The sequence below is a fragment of the Pinus tabuliformis genome, chromosome 2_1 (assembly GCF_031772625.1).
Source record: "Pinus tabuliformis cultivar Carrire ecotype Pingquan chromosome 2_1, CPIR1, whole genome shotgun sequence".
Taxonomy (NCBI): Eukaryota; Viridiplantae; Streptophyta; class Pinopsida; order Pinales; family Pinaceae; genus Pinus; species Pinus tabuliformis.
In genome coordinates this window covers 201,249,441-201,266,325 of record NC_142299.1, presented here as the reverse complement: position 1 = coordinate 201,266,325, position 16,885 = coordinate 201,249,441, and the positions used below count along the sequence as shown (strand labels likewise).

Below are 16,885 nucleotides of genomic sequence, written 5' to 3'. Positions count from 1 at the left end.
GGGGATCAGGTCTTTTTGAGGCTGCAACCATATAAGCAAACATCACTCAAAGACAAGGGTTGTCAAAAGCTCTCTCCAAAATTCTACGGACCATTCCAAGTACTTCAGCGCATTGGAGAAGTGGCTTACAAGTTGGCTTTGCCACCTACGGCAAAAATCCATCCAGTTTTCCATGTATCGTGCCTCAAGAAAGTGATTGGGAACAATTACCGAGTTCAAACCAGTCTACCTGAATTGGACAAAGAAGGGTCAATCTGGCTTCAACCCGAACAGGTTCTAGATACACGAGACAAGCACCTGCGCGGCCGCATGATTAAGGAAGTCCTCGTCAAATGGAAAGACACCTCTCCGGAAGATGCAACTTGGGAACCAGCCACTATTCTTCAACAGTTTCCGCAGCTTCAGCCTTGAGGACAAGGCTAGTCTTAAGGGGGAGGGCATGTTAGGGTCCCACCCTAACCCCCTTATTTATGTCATGGGATCACGTCATAGTCAAGAGTCAATAAAGCCCATATTAATATTTGTAAGTGGTTAACCTGCAATTAATGACGGGACCACAGTTAGTTGCAAATGGGCCGTAGTATTAGATAGATGGTATTAATAAAACCCACGGTATTGGCCCGTGGTATTACATGTATGAGTCATATATAAAGGATAGAGACTCCCTGCGAGGAGCATTGTGTCTTATTTTTGTAATCGAGCTCTGCTCTATTGGAGGTTGCCCCCTCGAAGAGGCATGTGAACATTGCTCTCTGAATAATAAAATCATTGCTATTCTGTGTTCTGGGTATCTTTTTCTTCGCATATTCTGTATTTGAGTATTATTTTGCAGGTTAAGAGCATAACATTGTATGAGGGTCTCGAAAGTTTATAAGAGAACTTGGATCAACATACTGAAACGTTAACAGGAAACCTTGAGGAAAGCTCAAGGAGATATTCTGAAATGGTGATGGGAAGACTAGAAGGAAATTCAGAGAAACAGGTTGAATTGGTGACAGAAGAATTGAAGGAACACTCAACACAACATACTAAAATGTTGTCTGAGACACTGAAGTCTCATATTTGTAATACTAATTCAAGTGTTAATGTCAATTATGCAGGTGAGAAAGGACAACCAATGAAGATTGTCAAAGAAGTTCATGAAGAAGAGACTATGTTATCTGAAAACATAGTAAAAGATCATGATGCTATCATGATGACAGGCATGATTGAGTCAACCATGGGAGATGTTGAGTTGATCAACCTGAAAAAGATACCTCAAGGAAGAAGACATGAAGCAAAAATTCACCTAGCAAAGGCGAAAAAAAGGAAGAAGAGCTAACAATGACAAGAAGTCAACAACAGGATCAAGGAGAAGAAGAAAGAAGCTTTCGTCAAGAAGCTAATGTATGGGAGAAGGAGCTAGATTTACTCAAGAAATGGATAAAAGCACCAGTACCTAATGAATACTGCAAGATATCTTCCACATTTCTTCCTCAGTCCTTGTCACAATCGACTGGGAGAGGAATTTGTAGAGACAAAGAGATGGCTGGTAGAGGTCGCATGCCACCCCCTTTTGCTAGACACCTTCAAGGCCCAGGCATGGGGCCTGAGATATATGGTCCAGCCATGGGACCTCCTGCAGGTCATCATCCTTTGGATATGTTACCACCGCCAGAAGTGTTGGAACATAAGCTTACAACACAAAGTGTGGAGATGCAAAGGCCTGCAATAGAAAATCAAAGGTTAGCTACAACACATGGAGCTTTGAGACAAGATCTTGTTATGTCTCAACATGAACTGGAGTGATTGCATTCACATATTGCAGCTATGCAGAATGATAAGGATCAGCAAATTAGAAGTTTTTTGGACAAAATTGCAAATATGGAGGCAGATCTTCGGGCTACTGAATCTATCAAGGCAGAGTTGCAACAAGCTCGTTCTGATGCACAGAGTCTTCAATCAGCTAGACAAGATTTAAATGAGCAAGTGCAATAGCTAAATCAAGAATTGCAGCGAGCCCATGCAGAAGTTCAACAGATTCCTGCTATGCATATAGAAGTAGAGAGCTTAAGGTAGGAGCTTCAATGTGGAAGGGCTGCATTTGAGTATGAAAAGGCTGTAAGTAGTAAAGGAAGCAGAAGTAGAGGAAGAAGTTCACAACTGTGAACCAAGGCAAGGAAGCATTATTAGAATAGTTGATGCGGAGGAAAAGCTTGAAAACTCTTTGAAGAAGTTAAATCAACACACTGAAGTGTTGATGAAAGAAGAAAATCCAGAACAACAGGTTGAAATACTGTTGAAAGGAGACACATAGTCTGAATGTGTGAAATAAAGGAAGATGCACTTAGACAGCACCAACCAGCTAAAGCAGGAAGGAAGAATTAATGAAGAAGACCAGTAAGAAGATCTACTGGAAACAGAGATTGAGAACATAAGGAAGCTGATGTTGAAGCATACCAGAAGGCAAAGGTTGGCAGCATCAGAAATGGTGATCAGTCAAGTACTAAAAGGTTTTCAGCAAGTTAAGACAATTTGTCCAAATGATCCTGATGCCACCAAGAAGCTTAAAGAGACTGAGACAACAGTCCAAAAAGTTAGACTTATTGAGGCCATCTCAGTGAATGATCTTGAGAATCATTCTGTTGTGGATTCCATTGATTTTCGTTCAATATAGTTAGAGCCCTAGTATGCTGGTGCTAGAATAGAAGGAGAAAATGTAACATTGGAATTTATAAAGAAAATGATGGATGACTTCAAGAATCAGAAAACTATACATAGAAGGTATGCATTTCAAATATTATTGCAAGTAAAGGATTTGTTGGAGGCGATGCCATCGCTGGTTGACATCAATATTCTGAATGGAAAGCAATTCACTATTTGTGGTGACATCCATGGTCAGAATTATGACCTTTTGAACATCTTTTAGATTAATGGGCTTCCTTGGAGGAAAATCCTTATCTTTTTAATGGTGATTTGGTTGATCGAGGACCATTTTCAATTGAAGTCATACTTGTGCTATTCACATTCAAGTGTATGTGTCCAACTGGACGCTATCTTGCAATAGGAAATCATGAAAGCAGGAGTATGAACAAGATTTATGGTTTTGAGGGAAAAATAAAGTCCAAGTATAGTGAAAGCATGGTTGAGCTTTTTGCTGAAGTGTTTTACTACTTGCCTTTGGCTCATGTCCTCAATGACAGGATTTTTGTTGTCCATGGTGGTCTTTTTAATGTTGATGGTATAAAACTGGATGATTTCAAAGAAATTGATTGATTCCGAGAGCCACCTGAAGAGGGTCTGATGTGTGCAATACTTTAGAGTGATCCACAACCTCGTAAAGGGCATGGGCCCAACAAACGAGATGTTGGTTTGTCTTTTGGAGAAGATGTGACCAAAAGGTTTCTCCAAGAAAACAATCTTGAGCTGGTAGTCAGGTCTCATGAAGTTAAAGAGGAAGGTTATGAAATTGAACATGATGGCAAACTTATTACGGTTTTCTCAGCTCCAAACTATTGTGACCAAAGAAGGAAGATGAAGCAGGAAGCAACTGACATGCAACAGAAATGGAGGAGCAGAGCATATGGACAACTCCAGAACAAAGTCTGGGATCCAGGAGGAAAATTTTTCTTTTTGAAAGCACATGATCATGAGTTTTCAAGTGTGGAAGTCTAATGCAGGAGCATTGGCTCAAGTACCAAATTATATCTATGTTAGATTAGGGGGTTGTTGGTATTACTAGGAAGTTGGTTTCTTAGGGTCGATTAAATGTATTTTTTATAAGTTATTAATAAGTTTGAATTGTAAGTGTTCTCGAATGTTTGAGAATCTGATTAGATCTAGTCTGGTGAGATTTTGTAGGGATAAGAAATCCTAATTTAGGTGTTAGTTAGAGGTTTGTGGGTCGTTGGGGATATCAAGATCTAGTTGAGGAAAAGGTGGAACTGAATCATAATTGGTTCAGAATCCTGGGTATAAAAGATATATTCGAAGAATGTAACAGAGGGGGGAGAGATTAGATTTTAGTTATTGTTTTGTAAGCCTATGGAATATGATGGATCAGAGGCCATTAAATTAGAAGATCAAGTCGAGTAGACACAACGAGTCTCATTTTGTAATTATGTATCGATTTATATATAGGCACATAAATTAATTTCCAACGTATTAGTGTGTTTCGATATTGTGTTGTGGTTGAAGTCTGGATGTTGTAAACCACCAACAGAATGTGGATATACATTTGTGAATCCAACATATTGGATAATCCCCATAAACCAAGGTGCGGATTTTGATTTCTTGCTCTGTAATAACAACTAGACACAGTTGTGCTACAGTTGCAATTCCTGTAAAGCGGGGTTGTTGGAAAACCTGAAAATAGACTGGAGAGTCGCCGATATTGTATTGTTGGTCACTATGGTGGCCCTCATTTGGGGGTACATAGTCGGATGCAGCACCTTCCGCAAAGCGAGACAGAGGAATGCCATGGACCTCTGAATCCATCTGAGGAATCAAAGTGATTGTCGCAGTCTAGAAAAGGAGTCGAATTATTAGACCAGGGCACACATTGGTAGGTTGTTTGAGGTCGTGCTGAGAGCAATTTTTGAAACCGAGGTACTCAGGCTCGCATTTGGGGTTTCTTGGCCAACCTCTGGGTCGAGCATGCTTGTCCAAACTCTGCCAAGCTGAGAGGAAACTTGGGCGTATTCGCAAAGGCCGATACCGTATCACTGGTGTGTGGGATCAGTGAAACATTGATTGTAGTAGGGCTGAGGGTTTATTTGATGAGGAGTTGATATGTATGCAGGGTTGAAATTAGATACAAGACCGAATTAGAAGTGACTGCTGTAGCAGCGAATGAGTATCAGATACACCTGTTTCGATCCTAAGGTACTAAGTCATAAGCTTGGCATCAATGTAGCATTGGTTTCCAAATCATCTACTATTTTTCATATATATAAACATATTAATATAGCAATAGTGTAAAAATCTTCTAAAAAGCATATCTTAATGTCTCATTCTTAAAATGATACAAATTGCATATCACTAAGAAAACTCTTGATAAACGCAAACAATGGAGACCTAAGAAATGAGGTCTCAAGCGATTACAAGAAAGAAAAACTTTAAAGTGGGCAATGGGGAGTGCAGCGATTACATAAACCATCCGTAGAGGCACCAGTAAGAGAATTCAAACTCAACCACCCTAAAATAATTCATATAAATACACATGTAAGTACATGAATCATGGCATTTAAATTTATCTTTTAAGAGGTCTCTTAAAATCTAGATGGCTATCATATTTAGTTGAGACTTTTCATATTCTTCTAGAGTGAATAGTAATTCATAATACCAATTATCATAACTCTAATAGATTTAAGTTTAACATAAATTATTATGATGCAAAATTAACAAAAAATACTAGGGTAGTAACTATATGCCTTCATAGTAACATGAGCACACAAACTGCACTTAAATGAATTATTATTTTATTTTTCTTTAAGAGCTTTATTTCTATTTTATTTTGAAACATAAAATACATAATTAGAATAAAACTATAGAGGCTACATGGTTAATTTACCTCCTTGAGAAAACCAGACCAATGATTGTTGAGAGATGAGTTCAAAACACCCCCTTAATTAAAGAGCTTAGAAAAATAGTAATCTTACTTGTTAGTTGGGAAACTAGGACATACAAAGGATTTAAGACATAGAGTAACAAACCAAGTTCAACAAAGTAACTAGATGAATCTGCCTTGTAGGAAAAAGTAACTAAGACTTTGCCTTGTAGGACACTAGGTTTGTCTTAAGATAAGATATGATAATATAGTGTAGACATATAATAAATCTAGAACTTATTAAAATGGAAATAAAACTCATAGTTGTAAAAGATGGAGTTAAGGGTGAGCACATATATAACACCCCTTTTTAAAACCCATGTTTTGTGATATGTAATTAAGATAGATAATGCTAGAATGGTCAGTGTGGGTATTTTAACAAAATTCATTTGATGTATATATTATTTTTTATTAAATATATTGCTAAAACTAAAGAAGATACCACCTAGAATGACTCTCAATGCTTGAGGGATCAGTTGTAAGGGGGATCTAGGAAGTTTCCTACCTTACCTGAATTCAATGTACTAAAATTCTAGTTTCATATTTGAACCACCCAACTACTAGCAATTGTGGGAAGGAATTATGGAAGTCTTACTGAGCTACTATAGGAGTAGGGGCTCCATACCCAATGTGGAGACTTCTAGGGGACCACGTAGCTCGAGGAGGAACCCCAAATTCTCATGTTGGGAGCATGTGTGGGGTAGAGCAGGGTAGAGGATAATGGTGAGTAGTGTAAGCGAAATGTGTGCAAGAGAGAGAGAGAGAGAGAGAGAAAGAGAGAGAGAGAGAGAGAGAGGTGTATGCCAGTGAACCATTAGAACTTTTGAATAAAAACCAAAAACACATGTGGGTTGAAAATGTGACTTTTCTTGGGGTGACAAAGAATCATCTATATGTGAAATTATGGACTACCCAATTAGTGATGGAATTTAATGATGAATTTATCAGCCTAAGGTAGAATTCCAAATGAAAATGTTAAGAAATATTGTTGAATATATGCAGAAAAAACACTAAAAATGGCTCCCTTATGCTCTGTAGACCCAAACTGATCACATGATGAGAGATAACAAGACCTGACTCTGTGGTTGAAAGACAACATAGGAATCTTTGTGTATGAAGGAGAGTATCCTTCATGTCCTTTAACCTAATTTCCATCTGTAGAACTCTGAGAGAAGCTTCCTCCTAAGCCATCAAATCTAGCTCAATGGTGGCTAGTGGAAAGACATTTGTAGTCTAGTTGTGCCTACAATTGTGTAGAGAGTGGCTCTAGCTTCTTCAGTTTCCAACATACTAATTTTGTTCAAATAAGTGTATAACTTTTGTCTATTAATGAATGATATTGTTATTTAGTGTTTTATAACTAGTGTTGAGTTGGAATTTGATCTTAGGTGAATAGTTGAATGTTGAATTTGGAAGGAAATTGAATATAAATATGTAATTAATTCTTAAAACAAGAGAAATCCTATAAATATCAATGTATCATATTGAAGATTCGACTAGAAAAGTCTTCATAAAACAAGTGAATAACTAATTAAAGAAATAATCAATGAAATCATGAAGCCTATAAATCTATTATAAAATTAATGTATACTATGTAGTTGTTGGTACAACCATGGAACATAATACATGTTTAAGTTGGAAAACTTAAAGAGTTTTTTGTTGTCACAAAGTGTAAGAGCCTTTTTTAGGATTCTTCAACCTCAAAATTATCATGTATGCAGGCACTAGATGTAACATGATGCTTAAATGTCTCTAGAATTCTTGGTGGTGTAATTGGTATTCTCATTCACCTATATATGAGTAAAGTTACATATATGAATATAAAATGTAAAATAAAGTATTAGCCTTAATTTTTCATCAATTATCTAATTGGAAGAGTTGGTCAAATTTGACGTATTTCACATAGAAATATTTTAATCGGTATTTGTTGAGACATTCTCCCTCATTTGATAGAAATTTTATTCTTTATCCTATATTTTTGGTGGGCAAGAGTTATCCATTGCATGTTTAGATATAAATTTATTGTTTTATCATGTAAGAGTTTATGTGGAATTTATGCTTATGAGATAAGCTCTTACTTTATCCTTTCATGGCAATAAGAATTACTTACTTCATTAACATAAATATATTCATATTATTGTTTTAATACTATGATAATTCTTCTCCGCCTAAGAAATTATACTAAGCATGTCTTTGTAGAATGATGCATGTAAAAGTAAGTCTTTGTTGGATGATCCATAAGGGAGTACATCTTTGTGGGAAAGTTCTTCAAAACCTACACCCTCAACTTGCATAGTTAGAAAATAGACTAAGTATGGACTATGTAATTTGCACAATGAAAAAAAATGTCGGTGCAAATTGGTTATCACTGGAAAATTGTCTAAGTGTAAGAAATGGAAGTGAAAAGTGTTGTAAAAAAGATATTTGCACCAATATAAGGTGAATATTAAAATATTATATAGGTTGGAAGTGGGAATGGGAGAAATATTAAAATAATATTTGTTCGGGAAAGGTGGTCCAAACATATTGTTTTGGACATAAATAGTAAATAATAAGGCATTCTCTAGCTATTATACTTTTTGAAGTTTTGGGATGGAATCCCACAAAATGTTTTTGATTAAATCATGATATTTTGTTATTTAAAATGAGTTTTTGACTACATATATAGATTCAACATCTTGAAAAACTCTTGGAACACTCATATTGTGGAGAGTTTATAGCTCAAACTTGTGATTCAAACCAATCCTTGTAGGATCCTAAGAAAAATCCACTAGAAAACTCCAAAACATACCATAAGTAGACAATGACAAATAAAAATTCAAAAAAAAGCCAAAAAGTTGATAATAAATTATCATTTATTTACTTTGAAATTTGTGTTAATTATTTTAAGTGGACATGAAGGGCTCACTTGCACCTTCCACATGTCGTGAACAATGCCTGAAGGAGACGTCAGCATCATCCCAGAAAGCACACTACGTGGCAAAAGCAAAACCCGACAAAATGGTTGACCTCGAAAGCATATTCTCTAATGTGAATCTTATGCACTACAGCTTGACACGCATCTATTCAATTGGACGACCCCTCACATGTGTAAATCAAATTGATAGTTGTACAGATTTTCCAACTAAAAGTGTTGCATACGGAAGAGGATGGTTAGAAAAAATTAATGGTAAATACACACCTTTCACATTAAGCACGGTAAGGTTGGAAACCTCATCCATAACTCTAATTTGTATTATTAACTATTATTCACCTCAGAAATGAAAAATTATAATTGAATAGTAACACTATTTGAGGAATAATTAGAATAGGGATTTTGAAATTAATTACGGTTCTAAAATGTGTAAAGAGTGTTAAATTGTGATCATTTCAAAGATACATGTACATTTGAATTTAACATTTTAATATTATTAGTTTTTCAAGAGAGAATATAACATTATTTAATAAAAAAAATGAAAATTACCATCGCCAAGTTATTAATTCATTAACTTTGCATGTCAATATGAAAATAGCACAATCAAATTGAGAATAGAGGGCAATTTCTTCAAATAAATAAAAGCTTAACTTAATTACTTAAATAAAAAGCTAAGTTACCCAATAAAATTGTTCACTTTTTCATTTTGAAATATATTTTTACTTATCTATTCATTATGAATTGAATTGAATGATTTTAATTTATATAAAAAAATTGTCATCTTTCATTAATTATGAAATTATCCATAATAATAATATAATATTGAATTTATTTATAAAACAAAAGAATTAATCTATATTCATTTTAATCTCACATTCATTAAGTTTCTAAGAAATATATTTCAATTTCAATATTATTTAAACTTCTATGAAATATATTTAAACTTCAATAGTATTTAAAGTGAGTTTTAACCTATTATTTTTATATGTCAAAGTGCTATTAATTTGACATTTTTTACTATGCAGGAAATCTTGAATGAATAATTCAACATGACGGGGGAATTCTTATATAATCCCTATAAATTGTAAGTGCCTTTGAGCTAAATCAAAACTCTTTATGGCAATTTGCATTCAATTGAAAGGATTTTTTAGCACTAACTTTTGTAATTCAGACAAATTTACAAGACAAACAAATTACCAAGCACAACAAACAACATACAATATTTTATGTCAAATGGTGGCATGCATGCTGGAAAAAAAAAAAAAATAAAATAAAATAAAAATTAAACCCCCTCCCCAAAAACACTCAAAAAATAAAAAACTAGCATAGAACGGCAGGAGGCATGCGTGTACTCCGGCTTAAATGTGGTAGATATAGGTCAAAATGTTCTCTTAGCTACAAGGTCAATACACAATTTAAGATGATTAGCCGACTCAAAAGATAAAATTTAAAATTCCTATTTGCAAACATGTAACTGCCCCCTCCATATACAAGCTTCAATCACATTGATTTTCTGCTGACAATCAATATGCTCAAAACATATTATTAAGAAATTTCCCAATGTAAAGTCATGCTCAAAACAAATTAAGAAATTTCTCAATGGCAAGTCTAATGTTAACCACTTGAAATAATAAATATCAATTCCCCTTCAAACTTTGTAAATTTTTCCAAAACATCTCATCATTGCTAAGAATGTTTACTTCCTCGATATGAAATCACACTACTTATTAAAACAAAAAAACTAGGAACCACTTTATTCTTGGGAAAACCAAATTTTTCCAAAACGTCTCATCATTGCTAAGAATGTTTACTTCCTCGATATGAAATCACACTACTTTAAAAAAAAAACTACGAACCACTTTATTCTTGGGAAAACCAATACTTACAGGATGTAATTAAATTATGAGAAGAAACTTAAATGCATTAGGAATTGTTAACCACTTTAAAAGGATTATATTTTTAATTAAATAGTTAAAAGAATTATATTTTTAATATGGATTTTTATATTAATATCATTTTAAAAGAAACTTGGTTATTATTTTAATATGTTACTATACCTTCCCTGATGACGGTGTAGAAGTGGGTGCGTCTTTCTCGTCGGAATGAGTGTTGGTGTATCACCTCGTTGATTTTCGTGAGGTTGTGGATACATGTAGTTAATGCGAAGTTGTAGCTATTTGTGCTATTAATTATTTAAAATTTTGCTTCTAGAGGAGAGATGTTTGTTGTAGGTGGCATCGGGGGTTTGAGAGCTCAAGTTTTACCTTGTCCTCTAGTTCTCAGAGCTCCTCTGGGTTGGCATGGTGGATGGTCGATAGCTATGTAGTTGAATTGGGAAGTGGAGGCACTGCATTAGTTAGTGATCCTTACTTGGCAAGCCATTCTCTCTACACCTTGGTGAATTTTCCTTTTCTTTAGTTGTGGAGGTTGACAATCGGGTTTTGGGATATGGATTTATCACCTTTGTTATAATTTTTTTGTTTGTTAAGCTTGGTAGGACCTTTCATTTTCTATTCATAATCGAAAAATTTACACCACATAGTTTGGCTAGGTGGCCTCAACTTGCCCAATGGGAAACCAAGTCTATTGGCCACCTATCCTCATTGTAAGCCATCCAAAAACAATAAAGTTTCAATATTTCTAGCCAAGCTATATATGTCTCTATTTCATGACCAGACTCTATATTTCTATCTATACATATACTTGCATGGCGAAAAGTAAATGCTAATTGCATATATAACAAAAGTAAACATGGTAAACTGACTAGCCCTTCTGCTCCTCCAAGGCCGATTCCACTGGCGCGGGATCCTTAACAGTTGCTCCAGGCATCCCCGACAGTTCCAGGATGCATGGAATGTGTCTTTCGATTATGTCCAACCTAATATCATGCTTGTGGAGTTGGAACTGAATTTTTTGCAGATCTTGTTTGTAGCTCGGCATCCCCTGGAGAGAAATTGCCATACCCACCGAGATTTGTTCCATGGCCTTACCCAACAGGATTTTCATTAGCCAGTAGAGGGACAATGTTTGCTTAAATTGCGTTATCCTTCCTCTGGTGTTCCTAGGATCTGGGATGAGTATCCTCCAACTTTCCATATCCTCCTCCGTCTCACTGCCCTGCATAATTTCCTCTTCCCATTCTTCTAATAAATTATGGATGCCTTCATCTGTGCCTTCACGATATTCCGCAGCAGCTTCACTCATAAGATGCTCTACCGACTTCCTCCCTGTGCGGGGCTCTGACGTGCTTAGTCCTTATCCTTTCTAGGCTCCCGACCCCGTCTTCCACATCCATGACCTCTCACAGGCCGAGCCATGTCAAAGTTGCCCGAAACTTGTTCACAACAAAGATTTGCTAACCAAACAAAATTTGACATACTATACCACTGGTTGCTTCCCTGAATTGAATTGTCAATGCCATCATCCTCCCCATTCGTTTCCATTTTCCATTTACTATCAGTGTCGGAGGCGAGATGGGCAGAGAACCAGGCCTTCGAAAGGGCTAGACTCCATAACCCTTCTATCATCTCACCCCTCCACCCCCAATGCCTCTCATATGCCATGAGGTTGGCAATCCCAGGCCAAGGCCATGCAAGTGAGCATAGCCTCAGACCAACATGTTTTCTTATGTGAATTACAACCCCTTTCCCATCTGCCCAGAAATCTAGAGTAGTACCCCAGTCATTTTCATACCCAACATCACCCTCAAGGACCCTAGCAATTCTCTTAACGCGAGAATTTCTCTCATTGCCCCAATAGTTGCAGTAGTTTTGGCAGCAGGGCCAAGCTCTTACACGACATATTAACTGACCCTCGTTGACTTCAGCCTCAGACACAAATCCTCTGCCTACCAGACCCCATCGACCAACCCCACTCGGCCCTCGGTGTGTTGTACCCGAGTTCCCATTGCCAAACAATACAAGGTAAAAACAGCCAGAGGCAGGGTCAATACTCGACAAGCTCATTACAAAGACACATAGCCAAACCATTACATCCAGTCGCCTCCTCCATTTCCCCCTACATTTCCCCCAATTACCCTTCCCAATTATCCCCCTCTCCCCCAGCAAAAACCAAACTAGGTCCTCATTGCAAAGGAGGCGAAAAGCCAAGAAACATACACGTTGCTGCTTGTAGACCGTCTCCAAGTTTTATGTTGTTGGTATCGACGCCTTCCCGTTTTTCTGCTCCAGCTCCTTACTCCGCAAGCAAACTCACCATCCTTACCCACCTGTCTACCATTTGCTTTTATAAACCCTGTCTCTCCACTGTCGTCTCTACCACCTTTCCCACCACCCTTGCATGCACTCATGCTAAGGGCCACCGCACCCATCATTTTGAGCGTGTTGGGGGCAGTGGTACGTAATTCATATGTATGCCTCATTACTTCCCGCAGGAATTTCCAACCACCGCACGCACCCTAATCGGGGTCATCACCTTTGATATAATTGTTCTTTTTTTGTCATCAAATTTTTTTTGTTCCTTTTGTTACTTGGAGGATTTGGAAAGTGCATGAAAAGTTACAATTTAATAGTAACAATATTTGAGGAATAGTTAGAAGATGGATTTTGAAACTAGTGATTGCCCGAAAAGGCGAAAAGGGAGGCTAATAAAATTGTTAAATTGTGATCATTTTAAAGACACATGTACATTTGAATTTAGCATCCTCCCAATATTATCAGCCTTTCAAGGGAGAATACAACACTATTTAATAAAAAAATTAAAAGTGCAATCCCAACGCATTAATTGATTAACTTGGCGGTGTCAACATGAAAATAGCACAATCAAAATGAGAATATAGTGTAATTTCCTCCCCAAAAAAAAAACTTAACTTAATTACTTAAATTGAATCAATAGACAGCTATAAAAATGGATGAATAGAAAGCTAAGTCAGCCCAATGAAATTGTTAACTCTTTCATTTTAAAATATATTTTTACTTATTTATTCATTATGAATTTAATTGAATGATTTTAATTGATATAATTTTAAAAAATAAAAAATTATCATCTTTAATCAATTACGAAGTTATCCGTGATAATAATAGAATAGTGAATTTATTTATAAAACAAATGAATTAATCTATATTCATTTTAATCTCACATTCATTAAGTTTCTAAGAAATATATTTCAACTTCAATATTGCTTAGACTTCTAAGAAATATATTTCAACTTCAATAGTATTAAAGTAAGTTTTAACCTGTTACTTTTATATGTAACAGTGCTATTAATTTGGCATTTTTTACTATGCAGAAATTCCCTCACGAATAATTCAACATGGTTGGGGAATTCTTCTACAATCCTTGTAAATTGTAAGTTCCTTTGAGCAAAAGCAAAACTCTTTATGACAATTGCATTCAATTAACAAGATTTTTTAGCACCAACTTTTGTAATTCAGTAGGCAGCAAAGACAACGAGGCAAACAGATTTACAAGCACAACAAACAACATACAGTATTTTATGTCAAATGATCATCGACATGGAGGGCATGCATACTCAAATAAATTAAAAACCAAAAATAAAAATCAAGCATAAAACTGCAGGATGCATGCATGTACTCCAGCTTAAACTTGGTAGATATAAGTCGAAATTTCCTCTTCGCTACAAGGTCAATACAACATTTAAGATGATTAGTCAAATCAAAAAATACAAGTTAAAATTCCTACTTGCAAGTATGTAACTCCCCCCTCCATATACAATCTTCAACCAGATTTCTTTTCAGCTGAAAATCAATATGCTTAAAATAGATTATTACGAAATTTCCCAATGGTAAGTCATTAATGCTAACCACTAGCAATAACAAATATAATTTCCCCTCCAAACCTTTGTCAATTTTTCTTAAACGTCTCATCATTGCTAAGAATGTTTACTTCCTCGATACGAAACCAAACTACTTACTAAAAACGAAAAGTAACTAACCACTTTATTCTTGCGAAAACCAATACTTATAAGATGTAATTAAATTATGAGAAGATACATAAATGCATTAGGAATGGTTAACCACTTTATTGTTTATTAGAGTATACCTTGGAAAACCAATAACCACCTAATATATTGAGGATGTAATTAAATTAGTGTAAATATATACTTAAATGCATGAGAAATGATTAACTTCATAAGGTATTTATTTTATATTTGTCATTCTTACCTTTGTTTTTTTTTTATTAGAATTATAATAAGTTTGTGTGTTGTTGTTTATGAATAAAATACAATGAAGTTAATGACATTCATGATTTGGATTCAATGAACACTAAATATCTTATATATGATGTTTATTTATTGTGATGCGTTTTTGTTTAATCTAATAGTCAACACCTTCACTAGCATGATTATATGTAGTTAATTAATTATGTGTTGAATTAGAGATAAAATTTGGAATTAAGAAATTATTATTATTATTTTTATTTTAAAGAGAAATAATAATTAAAATTGAAGAATTATATTTTATTTAAACAACGGAGAAATTATATCTTCATAAGGATTTTAATTTAATAATTAAAAAGATTATATTTTTAATATGGATTTTTATATTAATATCATTTTAAAAGAAATTTGGTTATTATTTTAATGTGTTATTATACCTTCCCTGATGGGGGTGTACAAGTGGGTGCGTCTCTCTCTTCGGGATGATTGTTGGTGTACCACTTGGTTGATTTCCGTGAAGCGGTGGATACGTGTAGTTAATGTGAACATTGTAGATATGTGCTATTAATTGTTCTAAAATTTGCTTCCTGAGGAGAGATGTTTGTTGGAGGTAGCATCAGGGTTTGAGGGCATGGGTTTTACCTCGTCCTCTAGTTCTCAGAGCTCCTTTGGGTTGATATGGTTGATGGTCGATAGCTATGTAGTTGCACTGGTAAATGGAGGCGTTGCATTGGTTAGTGATCCTTGCTTGGCAAGACATTCTCTCTACACCTTGGTGAATTATCCTTTTCATTGGTTCTGGAGGTTGACAGTCGAGTTTCTGGGATACGGCTTTATAACCATTGTTATAATTGTTCTACAACTGTTTGTTGTAAAATTGTTTGTTGTACAAGATTTTTATTATAAGAAACAATTCTTATGGACATAGCCCCACAGTGGGGTGAACCACGGTAATTTTGGTGTCTTCATGTGTATATTTGGTTATTATCTGTTATAGCGCAACATGTTATTACAGTTGGATTTTGATTTTAGAGTTGTGATGGTTTATGGATTTATATGATGTGTTTACGTGTTTAATTTGATGCAGCGAAGTAATTTATGAATGATAAGAATACAAGAACATAATAATACCACATCTACACATCCTTTAAGGCTAAAGAAACCTGGTTCTTCATCCTCCCATAATCACTTCGGGTGAGACTGCGATCTGCTTGCAGGTCATTGCTGAAAGGTCCAGTGGTTGAGGGTTTTGTTGGTGTGCAGTATAGATCAAATCTAGGTCTGCCCAAACCAAAACGTCAAATGGTTCCGTTGTTGGGACCGGGATTTGTTAGAGGGATATGTGGATGTGTCACCCATTGAAGAAATGAATTCAAGATTAGATAGAACTAAAAGAGCGAGAATTTGCGAAGAAACAAAACAAGAACCCTCATTTAACATCTGAATCTTGGTGACAGAAGTATATTTTTACAGATCAATACAAAATTTTCTTCGCTTCATTCCCTACCGATTTGTACGAGTGGATATCGAGGTTGACCGAAAGAAAGAATTGTTTTAAAGGTGAAGAAACTATGACGTCGGCTCCTGAACTGATACAGCGACTCAAGAGACCATTAAATTTCTTGATCTCTATCTTTCCACTGCTTGTCATCTTCTTTCACCGCAAGAATTGATCCCGCGGATCTCCCACTGAACTGGATATACCACATATCTAGCATGTGGAGCTAGCCGTGGAATGAATATAACACACACCCAACTCCCTAAACTTCCAGGGTTATTTTGACCCCCTAAAAGATGTTTTCTTTTAGGTTTGTATCAGGCCCATAGTCGTAGGCAGTGGCCTGCAACAAATATTGTAGTACTCAGAGAGACCTTTCTAACAAGGTATCATACACACCAAACGAAGATCATATAACTAAGTAATGACCCTGGAAAATTGGTTTTCCAACTAACCCCAACGGAGCCCACAAACTTTGTTGGGAAAAATACTAAGAGTGGCGGGTGAACCAATATTTTAAAAACTCACTAAAACCTTTTATTTTCTTTCTCATATTTTTGTACGTGACTTTATTGTAAGAATCCTACGTATATACATGACTATTATGCAAACAACTAACATATATCCAGTAAACTATTTTGCAGTTAATTCATCATATGCTTAACTTGAATCAGTGTATTAGTACATAATTTGGCATTAAGTAAACAGTAACCATGTGCAGTAATAACAAAATAAACCATCACAACT

General features: G+C 35.5%; 2 pseudogenes; both read left to right on the top strand.

The window, feature by feature from the left end:
* The first annotated feature begins 1,466 nt into the window (after nucleotides 1-1,466).
* LOC149199433 (protein FLX-like 2 pseudogene) lies at nucleotides 1,467-2,148 on the top strand (annotated as a pseudogene).
* A 319-nt stretch (nucleotides 2,149-2,467) lies between these two features.
* On the top strand, nucleotides 2,468-3,654 carry LOC149199432 (serine/threonine-protein phosphatase 5 pseudogene; annotated as a pseudogene).
* Nucleotides 3,655-16,885: the final 13,231 nt, after the last annotated feature.